Below are 23,051 nucleotides of genomic sequence, written 5' to 3' on the forward strand. Positions count from 1 at the left end.
GTCTATGCCGCCCTCCCTATAGCAGGTCTAGATTTCAAAATTTTCCAGGGTAAGTATCCCCCCACCCCTCTAGGATTGTTGGGCCTTCAGGGCTCAACAAGATTTCCGAAATTAAAATCCAGGGGACAGAAAAAAAATCAGACTGGCTAGAACACTGGATAGGACCTTGTTTCCACAAAGGACACTAAGGGAATCCTCACTTGATAGCTTGCAACTATGTAGTTAGATGTGCACAGGCTATAGCTGCATGTATACAGATATAAATACATCTATTTGTCCAAAAATCAGTTGACAATGGTGACGTTTACTCTCGTCAATACAAACTATAACATGATTTGGTAGCAAGTGCAAATATGCCTTTCAATGTATGACTACTGTACTACAGAATTGTTTCAGCCCCAAACTTAAAATAATGACTGTGTAAACCTCCTTCCCTCTACTGCAAAATTAAGACTTAGGGAAAAATTAGATTTACAGTACCTCATAGGACTGGCTACAGGTCTCTTCCTCCTGAAGAAGGCTTGGATTTTCTGCCAGGGGAGTCGCTGTGTGGGGGCGCTGCGGAACTCCAGCATGGAGTGGCGTAGGCACTTTCTCATCGCATAGCTGGTGCGCCACCTAGGGGAGCAAGAAAGCATTGCAGTTAAGGGAGGTCTGTCTATCTAAAACTAGTTGAGTAGTATTTTAGTTGATGGCCTTCAAAAACTTCCACCACTGCAATTTATAAAATTAACCAATTTTGTTTTGATGAACTCTACAAAATTTAAATATTATGATTCTTTAGCCCAATACATTTCATATTTTCAGTTCCTAAATACCTGCACCTGCTGCACAACTAATGTGCTAAATTGCATGCACCGGACAAAAAATAATCTTACCTGCACTACTCCGCTTGAAAAGAAAACTCACATCTAACTGAAACTTTCCACCTTTCACAGGTGATAACAAAAATCCACATCGACTCATCATGTGCTCCAAACCTGGCTGGTGCAGGTAAAAAGAAATAAGAAATACCTGAACAACTCCTGAATAATATAATTATGCAGGTGGTATTTTTAACCCAATTGCAGCATTTACAATGCACTTGTTTTTTTATGCATGGGATACATGATAACATTGTCTCTTAAGAAAGAAAATGGCTACCTTTTCCAGAGCCTTGCAGTCTGCATCAGCTGTACACACTGCTCCAGCTCAGCCAGGCGCTGATCCCTCAGCTCTTCAGCTGCCCTCACCACCTCCTGACATACATCCTGCTCACCCTCTACTACTACCTCCTCCTGTACAGCTCTCAATACAAAATGTACATATAGCAAAGATAGACAAAAATTAATGGATATAATCACATGTAAATCTAGCACACCTTTACCAAAGACAAACACAATGTCATATACTAAGTCTTTCAATCTACTTATGTCATGTCCAGACTACATATCTTCGCATTTAGGTCAGTACAATATGTAATGCCCTAAACAAGAGAGAATCTATTGAACAGTAACAGACCGACCTGTTTAACTTGCATATTACACTATGTCAATACGCCATTTATGTTCACATTCCTGTACTATACATGTATGTAGTTATAGACCTTAGACGAGTGTCATTGTATTAATTGACTTATCAATGTTGCCATACAATTGTAACCATGTACATATGTCGTGCAGTAATAAAGTTCATTCATTCATTCATTCATCCTTCACAACCAGTGCCAATAGCACACTGGTTGGCAACAATGTAAACTCGGACCATTCCATTGTGGATATAGTACAAAAAACTAGGTGCTCCCGGTCTGTATGATACTGTAATTTAGAAGGTTAATTATTTGCCTGTGTGCTGAAGGAAAATCGCATAGAGGACGACAACTTGGATCGATTAAATTCCACCTTTATTTCATCTTTCTGTGTGTTTCACTGTTTATGCTTTGTGTTTGCTTTTTGGGCCACCCCAATCTAATCTCCTGGTTCTTAGATAGGCCTGCTTCAGTTTTCCTGATTAAAAAAAAACTCCACGTTTTGGTTCAACCAATAGTTAAAGAAAGTCTTAGATACACGTATTAAAATTTTGCCATTTTACAATGCACTTAATTTTAGTGTCCATTATCATTTAGTTCCTTTGCGTAGTCATAATCTGTATAGACTGACAGTACCAGTAGTAGTAATGTTCAAAACTAAAGAAACGTCAAACAAGCCAACTTCGAGGCTCTTGTAACATTTGGATCCACAGGATTCCTGTTCTGTACTTTTTTTTCTAGACTATAAGTAATATTTTCTGTACAAATCCAAGAAATTAAATTGCTGTGCCCTTTTTCTTCACAAAGCAGACAAATATTTCATATAATGTACAGTCATGTAGTTTTCTATGAACAATAGAAATCACTGAATTTTTCTTGTATGATCATCTAAATGGAAATTCATTAGAATGGACTCTTCCATTGTTTGCACAATGTCATACAGAATGAACTACAGCTTTACCTTAGGCAAGGGTCACATTTCCAAACCAGTGCCCAGCAAGAGTTTGTGGGAACGAAAAATAAAAGTCTAACACAGAAATATACTCAAGATATGCTCATGACGAATTTTTTTCTTTAATCTTTGCTTTGCTGTCATACTTTTTGTTCCTGTAAACTGCCCAACCAGGCCCCAGTTTGGCAATGTGACTCTAGCATTACAGTGAACATTTCATGGCTGTGGCTCAACCCTTTATAAAACTCTGGAGTAAAATCCTAATCCCAGTGATAACTATTTCATGAGTACTGAAAGTGTTTGGCTTGGAAGTCCCCCATATCCAACAGGGAGTTCAGCAAAATCCTATACGCAGTGATTACTTTTTCATGAGTACTGGAAATGTTTGGCTTGGAAGTCCCCCATGTCCAACAGGGAGTTCAGTCTGAGCTCCGACAAGCGGAAGTCCCTCTTCCCGGCAGCGATTCTCCATCTCAGCTCCTCCAAATAAAGGGTCACATTTCCAAACCAATGCCCAGCCAGAGTTTGTGGGAATGAAACATAAAAGTGTCTAAAACACAAATGCTTGTGACCCCCTTTTTTTTTTCTCTTTAATCTTAAGTGTGTTTTCTTGTCTTTCATATCATACCGGGTACTTTTTATTCCCACCAACTACCTGACCGGACCCCAGTTTACAAATGTGACTCTAGCATTACTTGGAACATTTAATGGCTGTGGCTGAACCTTTTATAAAACTCTGGTATAAAATCCTAATCCCAGTGATAACTTTTTTCATGAGTACTGAAAGTGTTTGGCTTGGAAGTCCCCCATATCCAACAGGGAGTTGAGTCTGAGCTCCGACAAGCGGAAGTCCCTCTTCCCGGCAGCGATTCTCCATCGCAGCTCCTCCAGATTCTCCTCCAGGGACAGTCTTCTCGGCTGGGCGGTCAGATCCAGGAGGTCCGGGCCGGGGGGGCTCGGTAGTCGTTCTCTCTGGAAGAAGAAAGGTATTAGGGGGTACATTTTAGAATCAATGTCTTAGATTAGAAGTCCTCTCAATACCACCCTGCATACTTTATTACAACTTTTGTATCTGTATGCCTGTACTTATATAATCCGTATCAAACTTAACTGTCTGGAAGAAGAAAGGTATTAGGGGGTACATTTTAGAATCTATGTTTTAGATTAGTTAGAAGACATGCCTTCAAGTACCATAGTTACCAACCTAGGATTGATGGTTTCAGATAATTCATATTTTCTTTCTAACTATCGTAGAGTAGAACTTGTTATCACCAAGCACAGCAGGGTCATTTTTGGTCAGTAGTTTTAAAGAACACTTGCAGATACATGTAGATGTGCAAAAGTTATGTTTGACTGGTCGTTCAGTGTAATATAACCAGCTACTGCCATGCCTGCAAAGCTGTTTAACCAGCTATATAGATACAGATGTCACCATTTCTCAATCTCATAATACTTAGACAGTTGATATAGGCTATCATCATCATTAAAACACAATCTTTATGGGGTAACACACACCGTGTCCTCTGGTGAACTGAAAGGAGAGACCCCTGGTGGCTGATGCTGGTACTGCCCATCCTCAACATAAACTTGCAGCTGGTCTTCATAGCTGGGGAGACGAACAGAATAAACATTGGAAGGGGAGCTTGACAACAATTACCAGAACAGATGCAAAACTGAACCTGAATCAGGTATAATCTTCAACACAAAGAACATGACTTTTGTACATTGTACATCTGACACTTGCATGGATGCTAGACTGTCTCCAGGGCATACACAGGCCAGTGCATCTGCTTTTCTCAGAATGTTTAAAAAACTTGGGGGGCTGTTGTAAAATTTCCTTGGGGGATGTTGGCACAAGAGCCCTGAAGCTAGCCTGTGTAGGCCATGGAAACAGTCAGGCTTTGGGTCTAACTCAAGGGGGGCTGTGGTAATAGGTCCTTGGGGATACTGTAAATGCATTTAAGTTTGCGGGGATTTAATTTCGCGGTAGCGGGAAAAGGAAATTTTTGCGGTGGTTTTAATTTCGCGGTAGCACCACGCACTATAGTCTCTTACTGCCATGGAAAAATGTTTCCGGTGGTTTTAAGTTGGCGGTGAAGCGGCCACCGCAAAAAACGCGAACATTAACCATTTCTGCACTTACAGTATGTTGGCCATTGAGCCGAGGAGCTGGCCTGTGTAGGCCCTGGAAACAGTCTGGTATCCAGACTATACATGTACCTCTGATGGTATCTCCTGTCGTTTACAGATCAGTTACAGTACATTGTGAGTGGTAACAGGCATAGTATATAATGTACATTTGTATCAGACATCAATGCTTTAAGTGCTGAACACAAGATTTACAGATCACCTTTTTGTCTGGACCCTCTCCTGAGCAATTTTCTTCCTGAGTTCCTCTGCCTTCCTGATGAGTGCTGACACTGCAGGGGACAGCTTGTCCTCCAGTTTCAGGTCTCCATCTAACACAAAGACGTGAAGAGTCGCTATGTGAAAAAGTTCCAAAGAGATCGCATTCATGTACACATGTAAGTAGACTTAACCATTGGGTTTAGTGAGAAAATGTGCACCTTTTACATTGTAAGACCAATAAAGGGTATTTCTAAACATCTTTTGCTTTCTACTTCAAGCCTACATATTTATCATTATCATTCCGAAAATCATCTCCAATGAAACAATACTAACATGATGTTTTATAACTGCACTTAACCACTATCAGCAAGAGGCCCTCTCATGACTTCAGTGCCTGACTGCAGTAATTGGGGCAAGAAGGGCACACATTCGACCCATCGCTAAGATGTTGTCAATTTCCTAACTAAACCAGTCACCTCAAATACTCTATATATCACATATGACCAACCTAAACATACGTTTTTTGGACCTAAGTATTTTCAAGATTGGAGTAATAAAGGAACAGGATCATAGTGGGATGTGACTGACATGTAGGCCACTGACCTGTTGTGTCTGCTGTACTAGTATCTATGGTCTCCACTCTGGACAGCTCCTGGTGCTTCTTCCTCACACTCTGCTGTGTTGCTACAACCAAACTATATAGGCAACAAAACAACACTTATGCCAACACACACCATTGAAACATAAACTGAACATACATAATAAAATAAAGCACCAGGTCTATTGATGAATCGCATCACATTTGACATTGAATCTTATACATTGAACATAACATTTACATATCATAAAGCACATGTATAGATTGTGTAGTCTTTGATCCACTGCAAAGTATCTATACGAGTAAATATCTCTTTTACACTGCGCAAGTCTGAGAAAAATGCTTAAAATTTTAAAGTTTTTAAAAGTGCACAGTTTTTTAATCAAAGAACATATGCATTGGTTTAATTCTAGCCTGACAGTTGGAAATCATCTCAAAAAGGTAGTTAGCAAGTGAAACTATTGAGCCAGTAGTCACAACGGAGGATGATACTCAAGCTAGTATAATTCTCTCAGAAGCTTTCTAAGGAAACATCAAGTCTTTTGAACATTGTACATGAGATATGAAGCTGAAGACAGCCCAGTTTACCTGTGTGGCTGTTCCAGTACCTCAGCTGAAGTGTTCCCCACTGCAGCCCTCCACTCCGGGGGCTGGGTGAAGCCTGACAGCTCCTCGGGCAGGTAGTGTACAGTCAGCACACTGTCGTCTGGGGAAGCAACAATGGAAAAATCATTCGGTTAATAGTTTCATTGTTTTTAAAAACTGGGGTCATTAAGGGATATGAAGTTGATGGAAGATGGTTTCAGTTTTGAAATCATTGTTGTCGACAAGTTATCCCCAAATAAAAAGCAACCATATACACTTAGGTATGTATAGGTTACATACCCTGCAGAGTGCGGATAAAGGTAATTACTATCTATAGTACATAATTTCCTGCCAACTTTTCAGTGACCACCTATCACCTTCCTGTAAGACATCCCCCGTCATCACAGTTCACTTGTTGGATTTAAGAGGCTGTATTACTATGAAAAGTATGAATAAGCGTTTATGGGGCTCCCCTGGTGATCAGCACAGACTGTAGCGCATGACAGACCCAGAAGGAAGAAAAAATTCATGGCCTTATGTCTCGCAAGGGATGAAAAGGACAAGTGAAGTGAATGAATAAAAAAAATCTACTCCAGGCATGAACCGTGATGAGGGAGATATAAACTCAGTCACACATGGCAACCTATATTACTTGAATGTTAAGTTACTAAAACAAGAAAGCTGAATACAAAGACAAGCGGACCACCCTACCTTCCCCCGCCCAGTCCAGTCTCTGCACCATGTGGCTCACACACATCTCCACCAGGCGAGTCCAGGGGACGTGAGCAGCCGTGGGCTCACAGTTAGGGACATCGTAGTCCAGGTAACACGTGTCCTCAAACTCTGTCTGTACTCTGTCTAACAGCCATCGAAGTCTGGGGGATAGGAAAGGGGTATTTACTTTACATCATTGTGTAATACAAACTAGAGTTCACAACATACTTGTACTAGTAAATGGTTTATTGATAAAAAAACAACATCGGCTTGGCAGTAAGAACTGAATTGCGCCGACTCATACAGTAAAATTAGCACAACGTTATCAATGATACATTTAACGGTTCACAGGATCACAATATTTACAAATGACATCTACTAATTAACACAAAATATGGTGTTTTCGGACTATTGCTATTACAATTTATGTACAAGTCGGTCTCTGAACAAGTTTACTCGTACTGTCCAGTACACATAGTAGATCAGTTCTTTAGGTCCTCACTGAGTAGTTTAGCCAGTGTAGGCTTGGCGCTCGTCGTGTATCGCCTTGTGCCCTTGGGTTGAGGGTACAGACACGAGTTTCTGAGTTGTCTACCATGCTGTTCCCCTCGAGTTGGAGGCAACCAGGAACAGAAGCGTGGCGACTGTTGGACTTTCTTGGCAAAGTTCATGCAGAGGTCATGTCTGCGATCAGACAGTAACTGCAGTAGTCCAGGTAACATGCGTCCTCAAACACTGTCTGTACTCAACTGTACTAACAACCACCATAATCTGGGGAGAGGGAAGGGTTCGGTAGAGCTACACATAACAGCAGTTTTGGGACAGGCAAGGGCTTCTTTACACTTTTGTCTTGCAAAGGTACAATTTGTAGCCAGTCCATCATCGAAAAATACACCCAGACTGGCCCAGAAGACCAGTTTTTCAATTATTTTTCAAACACTATGGTATTACAGATTGTGCAATAGAATGTATCAAGTTCATGACAGAAAAGAATAACCTAGTAAGTCGTAATTTTGCCAATGGATTTTATCTTTTGTCCTGACACTATAGTACTAAACCAAAGACAAATGCCACATTCTGTAACAGTTACACATTTGGCTCAATCAAGGATGTTTGGATCCAACAGCATTCAAGGTTTGCACAATCATGTTGGCACAATAAGCAAACAGCAAAAAAAGCACTTGCTGCAGAAGTTGCTCACCTTGTAAGCAGCACAGTTTGCTCTTTGGAGTCAGCAGGCAGTGACAAGACATAGTCTGCACAGTACTGGCACACTGATGACCAACTCTCTGTCAACCCAGAAACACAAGATACAGTACATGTAGTAATGACAAACAATGGTGGAGTGTCTGGGGGACATTTTTGTCTAAATGTTTGCAATAAAGTACTTGCATGCATGTACAATATTTTCTGTTTTATGAATTACTGATAACTGTCAGGGTAGAGAATCCCCAGTGCTACCAGTAGAGATCCATGTTGGAGACTTGGAGAATTAAAGATGTCATAACTTTTCAACTTTGATATATGTCACTTGGGGTCTATGGAGTTCTTCTGTGTTGGTACAACCCATGTAAGAGTTTGCAACTTTTGTTCAACACAAGGACACCAAGCTTACCTCAAATTTTCGGTCGCACATCCGTCGACCTTCTTCAGCACACGACCAAAAATTTGAGGTAAGCAAAAGTTACAAACTCCAAACATTACAAGTTTCATTGTCCAGGTTGTTAGTACAGGGCTCGAAATACTTTTTTTCTGCATACCTGCACTGGTGCAGGTAACATTGAAAATTACCTGCACCAGACAGATTTTACCTGCGCCACTCTGAATTTAGGAAGTATGGATCATACTAAAATTGTTCAGGAACCATTGCTATTTTTCTCTCTTATACTTAATAGGTGGTAACGGACAATGCAGCTAGTAACGATCCGCATATACCTACATCATAGGACATTTATCTATAAAACCCAGTACATGGGCCAGTGCAGGTTAGGTGCAGGTAGACACCAGAAATGCCTGCACAGCTCCAATTTTACCTGCACTAACCTGCATATACAGGTGGTATTTCGAGCCCTGTAGTAAGAGAGACACCTACCATCTCCATCGATGTAGGGTACAGGGGGCAAACGTAGGGCCAGGATTCGCTCCTGTAGCAGAGTCAGCTGGGCCTCACTGTTCCAGTCCAGGGAGAGAAGGTCTGGAAAGACAGTTTCGGGGTTTATTTAAAAGAGACAGTTACTGTTACAGTAGTACAATTCAGGGTGCTCAGAAGCCAAACCATGATCCGTGCTAACATCTTACTTTCATTCTACTCTAATCAATAAAATGAACAGAAACAAATTATTTTACGTGGTATACTTTGTATAAAAGACAATCCTAACAGATGATACACAAATGTAGATATATGCCTATTCGTATAAAAAATATATATGTAAGACAGTATAATGTGGCTTAGCAGAAATGCCAGTGCATGGTTTCTTTCTGATGTATAACTACTGACTATACTACAGTAACTGTTCTGTCACGCAAGGCAAACTCAGCTAAAAGCTGGCTACGCAAAAAAAAAGGACTATCCTGTAAGATTACCAGACTGAGTGCAACTTACCAGTTCTGTGTCCAGCGGTGACAAACTCAGCGACAGGCCAGGACAAGGCTTGGAGGTTGTTGGAGCTGGCTACCCTGGCCAGGTGCTCCACTAGACTGTTGTACAGGCACACTATAGGGCCAGGGGTCTGCAACAAAAAAGATGGTTGTTTCTTTAGAAGGTATTTATCTATTCCCCCAAACCTATTTTGAGACAAACAAGATTTAAAAAAAATGTGTTTAATAGGGATTAAGTATCATGGAACATTCAGGTCCAGTTCCACATAGTATCTTATCATTAAAAAAATGTATCTTTGGGGGTAGACACGAGTGCGAGTCTCAGTATATTGGTATTACAGTGATGTTTCACCTGATGTGGAACAAGTGCAAAGACCGAGTGGGTAGAGTGTTCGCTTTGCATTCGGTAGGTCGTGAGTTTGATCCCCGGCCCAGTCATACAAAAGACTTTAAAAATGGTACAATGCTGCTTTCCCTGCTTAGCACTCAGCATTCGGGAAAGACTATCATGGTAGTTGAACACATACACCACTACCAGTGGACTAGCCCCCTGCTGTAGTGATTGTGGAACAAAGTTGTGTGGTCCACAAAAAACTACTGAAAAGGAGATGGGTGCCACCCTATGCACCATCAGGCATGGGAAGGTTTGGACTCACCTGTTGTGGAAGTCCTGCTTTCCTCCTCTGTGCTGCGTCCTGGTACACCACAGAGGAGAACTCTCCTGCCAGGCTGTTCTCTATGTAGTCTCTCAGGGTCTCAGTCTCCAGACACGGGGGGAGGGGGGCGCGGTCACCCAACCAACTCAGTCCCTCACACAGCTGAAACACACAGGGAAAACACAAACTTTGTATAGGCAGAAAGAGAACCGCTCTAATATATTCTTAGACTGTGTGACATTTTTACTTCCTTCAACATTGTGAAGGACAACAAAAATACAAAATTTTAAATGTACTTCGCTTGTTTTAGGGTAAGGCAAAAACCCAGTATACAAAGCAAATCATAATGTTCTGAAGTACACTTCTGTGTTTACCACAAAGAATTGTGTTTATCCATTTACCAACTAAGTCTTGATAAAACTCTTCACGGATGCATATGTTACCTTTCTGCCAGTATCTTCATCCTCCACATCACTGCCGATGTCCACGACTCGACAGTCTGACACCAGCTCCCCTTCTGTCAGCCCCCGGATGTCCAGGCACTCCCTGACTTCCTCCACAGGGTCTGTCCCCCACCCCAGGGGCATCTCCCCAGGGTCTGTTCCCCACCCCAGGGGCAGCATCAGCAGGGGTACGCTGGGGTGGAGCGGCTTGGCCTGCAGGAGTCGCACCAGTCGGAGCTGGCTCTCTAACCAGTACGTCTGCCAGATACAACAAAAATTAATGTCAGGTAAATTCTGGTGATTCTACATGTACCACAAGTTATATCATAGGAGAATTCCAATAAAAATGTTGAAAAACATGCGAAACTCCCAAGTGGAAACACATGGGCTGAATTTGAAGCACATACATGCAATAAAAGCAAGCTAAATTCCATAGGGCTTATGAACTTTTTATCAGTTTGAGATTGTTGCATCAGATGTCTCATGGACTTTCATAAGAATTCAATATGCTTCACGCATGCTGTCACTGTCAAAAATTCAAATACCAACCTCAGAATTAGATGTCCTCACAACTTTTTATTTGAGAACACCAAATTTTCTCAACTTTTGGTGCATTTTGCATTGAGCAGAGTGTCTTCTCCATTTGTTAACTGTGCAAATTTCCACATCAACCTCAGTCCCAGCCCTCCTGTGGGCCAAATCATAGTCAGACCGGAAACTCAGGTGATGCAGAATACACGGTCACCGTGTTGTATTGTCTAAAATTATAAGTCTAACTCACCTCACGACTGTCCTGGTCCACAGGTGGAGGAGGCAGGGCCAGGATAACAGCTGATGTGCCCAGTAACATGTGTTCACTCTCTACTTCATCTGTGTCCTCCTGTTCTAACAACCCCTGCACTGCCTGTAGTCAGGAACAAAAAAAAAGCTTCATTAGGACATCTTACGGAGATATGTACACTCAGAGCCAGGGGTGCTGGATCCTGATGGTTGCTCTGCCAAAAACACTGACCACTAGGCCTACAGCCATCTGCAGTACTGGCGGTTGGGCCTCGTTTCCTTGTCCTGAGCCTTGTACATGCAAATGCCAAGGCAGAGATTAACAAGAAGGAAGAGTTGGGGATAAGCCATGACTTGGAAAAGAACAATGAGCAGAACATTGCTGAGATGGGCTGCAGCATAAGAAAACAAGAAAGAGTGGAAATCAATGATGGCCCGCCGCAGTGCAAACATGGTGATGATGATGATGATAGTACACTCAGGATAGACCAAGGGAATACAATTTAAGGATAGTGCAAGGGAAAAAAATTCCTCCACATTAACATAAAAATTTGGTATTTTCTAAAAACATTCAATAGTATGCAATCTTCAAATCAATTGTCTACTGTGTACTCTTTACATCATTGGGAATTCTTCCTGTGATGTTGACGACCCATTGTTGATAAAAATGACAGAATGACTGAAACTTTGTCAGTTCCAACACAGGGATGGATGAATGGATGCTGAAAACAGCACGTAACTAAGACCTGCACAGTTCACATGTTACTTTATTCTGTAATATATTATGCAGTATTTCTTGCCCAGATTTGCCCCTTAAAATGAACAGTGGCTTAAGTAGCACGGCTTACAACCAACACATTCTCAACTAAAACGAGAAATTCTCCATACGATATCTGCAGATTGCAGTCACCTATCTGCAGACTGCATATACCTATCTGCACACTGCAGTCACTTATCTGCACACTGCAGTCACCTATCTGCACACTACAGTCACCTATCTGCAGGTGCAGATAGGTATCTGCAGATAGCAGATACCTCACTGCAGACTGCAGTGAACTATCTGCACACTATAGTAAATGTGCTAAGACTGCATACACCTATCTGTAGACTGCAGTTACCTATCTGCAATCTCCATACAGGTGAAAGCAATCAGAGTGCAGTTTCTATGGATATAGTCTGTATACTAGTTTGAAATGTATATGAGCCCTGTTAACCTGCATCAGGTCTGTCATACCTGACATCTCATCACAGTGTAATTAGTACAGTTACTCGATCAGCAGCTCACGTGCTGAAGGCTCAAGACCGGAAAATTTCTTTGTTATCATGCTATTTCCTATATTTTGCTAGGCTAGGCTCATTTCAAAGGGCTTATTGTAATTTTGACGCAAACACTGCCTCATATAACAATGTTCAGTAACTAATAAGAACCATTTAATGGCATCTCTCTCAGTCCCATGGGATATTTTCAGGAGTCGGTAATGCCTAATAACCAACCTAAAATGGATAAATGAACAGATGAATAATTGGTTTCAATAGAACTGTCGCATGGGTCTGCAATGGCTGCCATTTGGCGCTAACTCAAGTGACCTCAATATGACAGCAATTTCCCAGGTGCGGCCATAGGACTTTATGTTTTGAACCACTTACACCGGGAAGGACCCTTACTCTTTTCAACAAGTATGGCACATTCTTTAAGTTGTTCACAGTTTTAAAAAAATTTCATTTAAAAGGTTTATCATAATGCACAAAAGACCTATAGCTATGTGGACTCTTCCCCTATCTCCACTGGCTTGAAGTCTTGTCATTCACCAGTAGCTGACACCCCTGCTGGTTTAGCTGCTGCTTGGATTTACTTAAGGATTAGTGTGTAACAGGGCATGGCTGATTGATTTGTATCAGTCCCATATGAGTGATAATGGGATCTCACTTAGCCTCTGACAGACTTGCAGAAAACTTTCAGGCTTGTGGATGTACTAGTACTGAGTCTACTAGTAGTAGACTCAAAAGTCATCACAAAACTACCTTATTGTTTTCTTCTTGAAGAGTTGACCTTAAGCCCCTTTTGTCCTCATTCACATAAAGTTGCCCTTTTAATAACAGCATGTACACATGTACATGTATGCACACCTTGTACCATAGAGGAACAAGAAACCTGCTATTTTCATTAGTATCTTTGGTCTGGCTCTAAATAGGCTGAAGTGACCATTATAAGTTTGATTTACTGTTTGTCATATTTGTCAGTCTGGCTGAAGACTGCCCAACTACCTACACCACAGTAGATGGATCTTTGTACTGTAGCAGCCATCTGTTTTGTGTTGACTGTCCAGGCCTGCTTCAACCAATCCAACCGGGAAATATGATACAGTTCAGACCAGGTCACAGGGGAAACCACTGGGGAACATTAGACATTCCAAGTCACCTACATGTAAGGAAGGCAAACAAATCAGGAAAAGGTCACCAAAAATCATGTTTTTCTTTAAAAGTATTCTTGTCATGTTTTTAAACCAGGAGTTAATTTAACTTAAATAGGATGTACTTAAACTTTTTTCCTGGCTTTAATCCCTTCCTGTGGTGCACATCCTTGGTTGAGCCAAACCATGTATAATTGATCTGCCTGTGATAAAATCCCCAACTTTTCACTGGCTGCATGTCAGTTTCCACATGGAAACTTTAGTGGAGAAATCATGCACAGAAAGAGAGTCTGCAAGGGGTCATTGTTTTGTGTCTCTTGTCATGTCACTGTGAAACTTTCTGAGTATTGCAAGCGTGATTCATATGAATTGTACGTGAAGCATAATCAAAATTTCTTTTATCAAACTTAACTTGTCTACTGGGAAACTTTAACAGTGAAAATGCAAGTTGTGTCCCTTAAGCACTGGACATGACGAAAATATGTTGCTGAAGCATCGCCCCAAAAATGTTTTTAACTAATAGAAGTTTCATCATCAAAATTAATTTAGTTTACGAGCAAAATGTGCCCTTCAAATGCAGGAAATAATGTTTCAGATGGTCAATATTTCAATTTTTTCCCTGGATGGCCCATATGACGGCTTTCGACGCTCCGTTGCTCTCCCAGCACCCTCTAACAGAAATGTAAGCTAGGTCTGCCAGCAAAATTGGTCCTTCAAAGTACCGTAGTACAGGAAATGGCGTCCAGATTTCAAAATTTTCCTGAACTTACCTTGCAAAAGCTCGTGAAAAAATATGTTTGGGGGCATTACTCTCAATAACGCTAAAACTATGAGAATTTCTGATAAAAATACCATTCCAGTTTAGCAAATACCATTCAACTTAGCTTTCTACCAGCAGGAAATAGCATTTTAGAGGGTCAATATTTCACAGCTTTCAGACTATCATTTACAATGTAAATGAATATTTCTGGTCTGCATGACTGCCTTGTGGAAGCTAGAATCGTGAGTCACTTGTAGACCATGGCACGCAGTCTTGTGGTGGTGGTGGTGGTGGGGGGGGGGGGTTCAAGGGCCAAGAATCAGACCTACAACAAGTGTTCTGATTTGGAAAAAGTCTTCCTTTATCGACTATTACTGATCTACTTGCAATTTTAAGGAAGCCCAGGGGCTATCAGTGGACCTTATCGGGCATAAACTCCCCAGGTCTTAAAACTTAAACAGGGCTGACTGTCCTGTTGGGCCAATAAACTGTCCTACATGTAGCTGCCTGATACTGGCTGGCCCCTAGGGTACCAAAAGCTGGGTAACCTCAAGGAGTTCTGCTCAGATGATGTACAGAGTAAAAATGCATTTGTGCAGATAGACTATTTATTGTTTTGTGAAAGGAAATTCTTCTTAAAACAAAAATGTCCTTTTACAAAAAATACTGTACAAGTTATCTGAGTCAGACACATGTCTGAACCAAGGCTCCTTGTTTGAACAAATTGAGGGCACAGGACATATGATACGGTCACATGTGGTCACCTCTCTGTGACCTCAGATATGGCCACCATGTAGGGAAACACCAGGGTCTTTGTTCTAAGGGAAGGCTGGTGGTGATTTCTCCCTTTCACACTGATTGAAGAAAAAGATACTACATGAGAGCTGCTCAGTGCACCTTGAATAGAATTAACATATAGAATTTACCTTTTATCCATCACTTTGGACAAAAATTGAAGGCAAAATGGTTTTAACAGATTTCCACAGATTATAACTCAAACCCTAAATTAAAGCTGACTTTTAGATGGATTCTTAACACCTCATCAAAAAAGAAATTTTCCTTTGGAATGATGAACGTTTGTGCTTCCTGTGTAATATGTAGCCCTTGCACTTCATACTTGTACAATTTGTAAGAATTTTCTAGTATTCTTTTTATAATAAGTTCCCTAATCTTTAGACTCTACATTATGAAGATTCCCTCTATGGTATGTGGAACTCTTTTTCATGTTTAGTTGTCTTATACAATACTGACCAGTCCTATGTTTGCCTTACTTTGTACTAGTTTTACAATTAACTTTGACTTGACTTGTTAAATGACTTGTTATCCAGTATCCGTCCTTTGTAGGGGGCCCCAAAGCCCTTTTCCGTAGAGCGTAATCGGCGGTTTTAATTCTACGTACTCCGTAGCGGGACCGCTCGAATTCAACGTAGAGCGTAATCGGTGCATTTTGCGTCGAGCGATATTGGCCCCTTTAATTTAACGTATTACATAGAAGCTAACCGGATTTTACCGTAAAACGTAATTCATATCAATTTTTCGTCAAGCGTAATCAAAGTTTAAATAGTCTACCGGCAAATTTTACCCGCAAAAATGCTGGAAATAATGCGTTTCAAAGGGTCCAGATTTCAAAATTTCGCCGGACATTCCTTGCTATGGCTCAACACTTCGGCACTGGACATGGTGAAAATATGTTGCGGGAGTGTCGTCCCCCAACTAATAGAAATCTTTTTACCGACCTTAGCTTAGTTAACAAGCAAAATGTGCCCCTTAAATGCAGGAAATGGCATTTCAGAGGGTCGAGATTTCAATTTTTCTTCGGCTTGGGCCTCCGGCGCTCACGACTCTCCGGCGCTCGTCGCCCTCAAAGCCTTTTCTCAGACAGAAATGTCATTACATTGAGCATATGGTCTGCCAGCAAAATTTGCCCCTCAAAATGCAGGAAATGGTTCAGAGGGTAAAAATTTCCAAATTTTCCCGTACCTACCTGCGGCAGTTCGACTGTTCGTGCTTTCGGCACTCGAAATCTGAAAATGATGTTTGGGGGCGTTGCCCAGCTTAAAGCTAAAACCATGTGAATTTCTAATTGGATGCTATTTAACTTAGCTTAGTCTGTGAGCAAAATTTGCCCTTCAAAATGCATAAAATGGCGTTTCAGAGGGTCAGGATTTCACGATATTCCCGGGGGAGCATGCCCCCGGACGGCCTAGGATTGTCGCGCCTCTGCTTTCGGTGCTACAAGTGCTGAAAATTACGTCACATGAGAAATTTGCTGTCGCCGCCTTTGGCCAGCAAGACGTCTTTAGAAGTTAAGTTTTAATCTTATTGATGGAATTATCAGTTTTGTTTAGATCTCATCTTCACATGTTCTGCCGTCGGCAGAGTTCAGCCAAAAGACCATAAATATTTACATAATGCATTATGAAATTTCGTAATTTAGCGTAGAGCGTAATAAAGTGTCCATAATTTAGCGTATTACGTAGCCGGCCCTCCCGAATTTAGCGTAGAGCGTTGTCGGTACCCCCCCTTGGGGGCCCTCTTTGTATAGCTCCTATGCAGTCCTGGAGCAGAAAGAAGCTAAATTTATCTTCAATAATAGGAGAAAGATTATAATAAGATGGCAATGTTTTTTGACCTGCAGCTAGGTTTTCTGTCAGCCCTTCTTTCCAAGTTGGGGTAGTGGTTTACAGAGAAACTTCCAGAAGACTCATGAAGAAGACATATAACATTTGTCTAGCCCAACATCTGCTTAGAGTTAGAGATTAGATCCTAGATGTCAGCAAGACAGCCTGATGTCCTGTGCCACGAGGGTCTACTGCCAAATCTAAACAATCACCAGTGGTAATGATATCATAGTATCTGTGTAATATATCATGTACTCTAACTTGAAAACTTGTAGAACTGAAGCAAAACAAAGCATTGAATGTTGTTTTTTCTTACACAGTAGTGAGTGAACAAACTTTGAATTTAAATTAAAGTTCCACCACAGGCCACAGCAAGTAGAGATTTCGTGGATGATACCCCCTGCAGACTGCAAAAATAGTGATATACTGTACGGAAAAAACAAAATGACTAAAAAACATTTGATGGCTGAATCCTCAAAATAGACATCATAAATTTCAGTCTTCAACTACAGTCATTTCCACATCCCTCAGTGTCACTTGTTCAAGTACAACCATTAGGCTACAACACAACATAAAGTACTTGCTATGGCCTAATGCTACAGTGTGGGTGTGCCAGCTTACATGTCTTGGAGATGAAAGCTGCATCAGCTTTTTAAGCAATGAGATTTTAGTATAAGCATTTCCAGTCAGAAGTGTTGGGAATATCATGTTGGGCCTGGGACAACCAAACCTTCACATAACTTCCCTCATGAGGTTCTGAGATCAGCCCCCAGAGAACATCGTTTACTTAAGAGAGCAGTCTGATTTCATGGCCGATTGCTCAAAGATAACAGCAGTTGGTAGCCTGCCCAGTCAGTTTTTGTGTCTATTTCACATATAGACGATGACATTAGCTACATGTACATGTAGTGCCACAAAGTCACCTAGACACAGGGTATTGCAATAACATGACTTCAGCGCACTCCTCTGGCTCTTATTCCCGCATTCCCATTGGTCTTTACACGCATAGCCAAAATGTTGGGTAACAGGGCCTGCCCAGGGTGTTGGTAATACTCATCCTACGGAGCTGGATTAGAACTCACTCGTGTAAAACTCAGAGGCACCCAAACTAGCTATTAGTATGGGCGCTTAAATGGTGGACTTAGGAACCAAAATTCAATGAAAAGTCAAATATGGCCTATCCCCTGTGATTCTGATATAGATTTACTTTTATTTGCAAGTTCTTTCCTGGGGGCTAATTGCAGCATGACACATACAGAATATATAGTAAACATACTGAAAATAAAAGACTTTGGAATAGATAACAATGGTGACAAGTAAAAACCGTGGCTATTCTAGAAATACAGGTAATATGGACTGCTGAGAGCTACATGTACAGTCTAAGCTTTTGGGGTTTGACTTCTTTTCTGGAAGCAGTATAAGACTGTGAAAGTGTCCTACTTTTCTATAATGAGTTATGTGACCTGAACAGGGTTATAGTTCAATGAATTTTGAACTTAATCCAAGTAGCACTTAGCAGTTCAATGCCACCAGTTCAAATCCCGGGAGTTAGGAAACTGTTTCTACTCACCTCTTAGTGTTTCAGTGATTGCACTGACCCTATGAGAAATGGCAAAGTATGCCGGATAGCCATTAGGAATATCAGACTTGGAGAGTCGAGGATGAATTTAAAAAAGAAAAGGGGGAGTAGTGTAACAGGACAGTGGTGTTCAAGTGCCACCAATCAAACCATTTGGCCTATATAGTGGTAATAGTGTGGGCCCATGCATGTGCGATTTCCAGGAGCCAGAAGAGGATTTTTCTACTCTCTTCCTGTCTTTCAAGAAGGGTCAAAAAGAGGTGAAAGTCCTCTTCTAAATCCCCTGAGAAACATAAGGCCAGGACAATGATGAATAAAATGCTCAACAGTTGCCTGACCAGTTCGTGAGAATCTAAGGAAGTATCAAATACAGGGATTGTCTCAAACACATTTCAAGGCAATATTCACTGTTATTGTTAGATATTTACAAATTCCTTTTGTAATAGCAAAATGGTTACAGTTTTTTTATGAAAGTTTATCTTTAATCATAGCATGCGTCAAATACTTGCAGAGTAGAGTACTTGTCTTTTCTCTCAAGATTCAATGGTACAATCAGAATCATAGTACAGTACCTGTAATGTGAGGCCAAGCATGACTAATCTGGTCCTGGTGACTCCCATATGCATGTTGTCCTCAACCCAGAGAAGGAGTACTGTTGTATTACACACATGTTAACACTTCGGAAGAACCCCACACACATGCCGAAAAGGTCCACTTTTTCACGCTCAAAGGTCTGCTTTTTACAGTCCGAGATTTATTTTTCAAAGCCGGACTGACTGGCATTTTTCACTGATAGAAATTTCATTCAATCTAAGCGAGTCTATCAGCAAAATTTAGACCCCGTTCACATGGGAAAAAAGCAAGTGAGTTAAACGAGGAATCCGATTAAAATGACCAATCCAAAGCCATGTGAACAGAACTAATCCGATTGGATTGCCCATTTTGGATTGGATTGACTTGGATTGCAATCCACCTCGCGAGGTGGATTCAGCGCGCGCAATCCGATTGCCGCGCAATCCGATTGACCACAATCGGCCATGTGAACACATTTGGATTGGATTCGGGCTTGTTTCATGGTTTTGACGTCATACATACGGGTACAGTGGACATAAGACATACAACCATACCTACAACATGGCAAAAAAAGTATGATACACGGATTAGTAAAGAAGTTTATGGGAAAGTTTGCTTGCAAAATCATCTTACCGCTATGGTTAACAACCGGACGCCGCAAGGTTCGCCGGAACATGTGCACCGGTTCTTTCCAAAAATCGGCAGTGTGGCAGAAGACCAACTGGTTAATTTTGGCAATATTGCCCATGAAAATAACATGTATGGTTTTGTTTCTCTCCTGTTGTTGGAGTCAATGTCCCAAAACCACTAAAAAAGCAAATATTCTACGAGAAAAACAGTCGGAAGCGTGTCTAAACAGAAATTTCGAGCTTGGGTCACTTCACTGCATGCAAGCATGGGCGAGCAGTTTTTTTAAACGAAACACAGACTTTTATTTCAGATAAATACGTGATGAAATCAAATTTTTTGGTAGAAGTTTGCCTTATTCATGCAACTTCTGCAACAGATACATTTTATATAGTTAAATGTAGAGTATAATCACACCGCGCGTATCATTTCCACCCCCAGTCTAATAGACTATCCCAATGACCCCGTATGACCTAGAAGCCGCCACTTTCGTCAGTGTGTGTAGCGAACCATCGACGCGTCAAAATCTGACCAAAGCCGGCCGATTTCTCAACAGTTATAATCAATATCGATGTCGCTACATCCTTCAAAATTATGAGGTAGCCTGGCAACATTTTGGAAAAACTACGCGTGCCCGCGGTGGTCGTTAGAAACACGACGCGTGCCGTGGCAAAGAGTTTAATCCGATTGTGTGGTCGCGGTCGCAAGTTTGAGTTTAATCCGATTGTATAAAACTCATGTGAACACATTTTTTTTAATCCGATAGAAAATTTCAATCGGATTCCTTGTTTAACTCACTTGCAATTTTTTCATGTGAACAGGGTCTTAGTCTATCGGTCAAAATGCAGGAAATAGTGTTTCAGAGGCCCTCCATGGTCCCACAAGTACTGAAAAGAACGCCCCCAATCAAAATTCTGGCTACGGGCATGAGTCTGTTTGTCCAGTAGATACCAGAATCAAATTGTAAAGGATAGATCAACTCTACTCATATCATTGTCCTGGAGCTAGCTCCTCTGTGTCTGGGCCAGTCATGTACATGCTACAGGCCACAAAGACAAAGAAGTTGTGCGAGTCTGTTTGACCAAGCCCCCTAAGGGATCAGTCAGGGCAGCATTTCCCTGGCCTGCCTGGGACAATCCATGTGGAACTGACCACATCTGGAATGTACTGGAGACATAGCCTCTTGAGTACCTTCTAAATTGCTTTGACAAGATTTATTCTAACCTTGTCCAGCAATGTCAAAAAGTCATCTTTTACTTACTTAGAAAAATATGATGATGTTAGCCGCAACTTTGCCATGAGCAAATTTACAGGTTGCATATTTACCTGTAAGGTATTAACGCTAGTTCACCTTTATTCGCGGGGTAACCTTTATCCGTTGTATTTAACACCAGGGTATTTCAGGATATCAAGTCGATGGACGGTGGTCTCAAACTGCATTATATTGAAAAAAAAATGCAATTTGAAACTACCGTCCATCAACGTGATATCCCTAGGTATCCTGTTTTTAGGTACAACGGATAAAGGTGAACTAGCGTTATGTTGAATATCAAGTTAACTCTTGCATTTTTTTTAGATTCCAAACACCTCAGAGACAGAGGAGAATGTAAAGAAACTTCTTCAGAATTTTCTAGTGCTAGTCTACAGTTTCTGGAGAATAGAATCTCTCTGTGGGAAGCCTTTTTCCCATATACTTTCAGCTTCTATGCAATCTTGGACAAGACAGAAGCTAGAACTGATCTTGGGGTAAAAGATCGTACTGTTTTTTGAGCAGCAAAAGTGGCTACCAGAGGAACCTCTTCAGGTCAGAAAACATCATATATTTTCCCAACATCTGCTTGAACTATAGATCTGGAAGCAAGGACACCTGATACATCCTGTCCAGTATGTCAGTGCCCTGCATGCCCGAACATCTGCTGCCCATCTATTCTAAACAATGAGGGTATTATGGTACATGTGTGTATATGTGTATTGTGCTCCTTGGAATTTGAAAACTATCATAAGGCACAACAAAAATTTTGAATTATTGGATATGGCTTGTGCACTAACTTGTAGTGAACTTGATGAAGGAACTTTGAATTTCGACCTAGGGCCACATCAATTTAATTTCTTGGTTCACGGATTCGCTCGCTCCTATTTTTTGGAAAAAAAATAAAAATAAAAATTACCACTCAGCAAATTTTCACCACTAATGAAACCATTCATCAACTTTTTGGTGTAGCAAATTAACCTTTATATCATAAGCTCTTTAAAATGTGGGTACAGGTGCTGTTACTGTACAATAATAGTGTTTTTGTACTTTTTTCAAGCTGAAAACATTTTTTCTTTATGTTTTGGATTAGCCGTTACCTTTACCCCAACCATTTTACAATTTTTATTTTTATTTCGCCCTTTCGCTCCATATTTTTCATGAAAAAATCCGTGAACCAAGAAATTGAATTGGTGTGGCCTAGTGGTACACATAAGTGTGTCAGCTTACATTCCTTAATAGAGACAGTGTTTATATTGTATAGTACAAACAGTTACAGTGCTGGTGCTGGGAATATATCATGCTGCCTCTGAGACAGATTTCAAGATACCCCACCCCCAGAGAACATTGTTGACTTAAGCCATTTCATGGCCAATTAATGATGACAGGAGTAACAGGGGCGTGAGGAATATATCCTCTAGCCTGTCCAAATCAGATTGGATCTTGGAAGAAACAAAATCTTTCTTTTAGAGCACTTAATTCTCTGAAAAGAAAGCAATAATGAAGTATTCCACATCATTTTACAATGCTGTAATGTTATGGATGTTAACACAACTTTCATATCTGTTCCAATCTCTTTTGCTTTCTATTCATCTTTTCAAAGGGACTTGACTCGAGAAGGGAGTATTATTTTCAACAGATTATGTATCAAAGAATATATTGTATAAACACCTGAATTTTTGCAGCATTCCGCAGCATGTGTGTTTGTAAAATAATATGACATTAAATAAACCCAGGCAGACCCTACCCAGGCATTTCCTATATGTATACCTTACCTTACCTAGTCCCATCCTCATGTCTGAGGGTCGGGGACTATGGTAGCATCCAGTATAGACACTTGGAATTCTTTCATAATGAATATTTTTGGCATAAATGAGGGGCAATATGCACACCAAGAAGGCCAATTGTTCACAAGACATTAAGGAACATATAACAAGGGTTTTCATGTCGCCCCTCAAAAATTGCCTTTATTTGTAAGACTAAGGGTCTGCCTAAACACTTAAAAGGACCTCAAACTTTCAAAGAGCCAAAAAATAAACACCTGCATGG

Source organism: Branchiostoma floridae, chromosome 2 (genome assembly GCF_000003815.2).
Source record: "Branchiostoma floridae strain S238N-H82 chromosome 2, Bfl_VNyyK, whole genome shotgun sequence".
Classification (NCBI taxonomy): Eukaryota; Metazoa; Chordata; class Leptocardii; order Amphioxiformes; family Branchiostomatidae; genus Branchiostoma; species Branchiostoma floridae.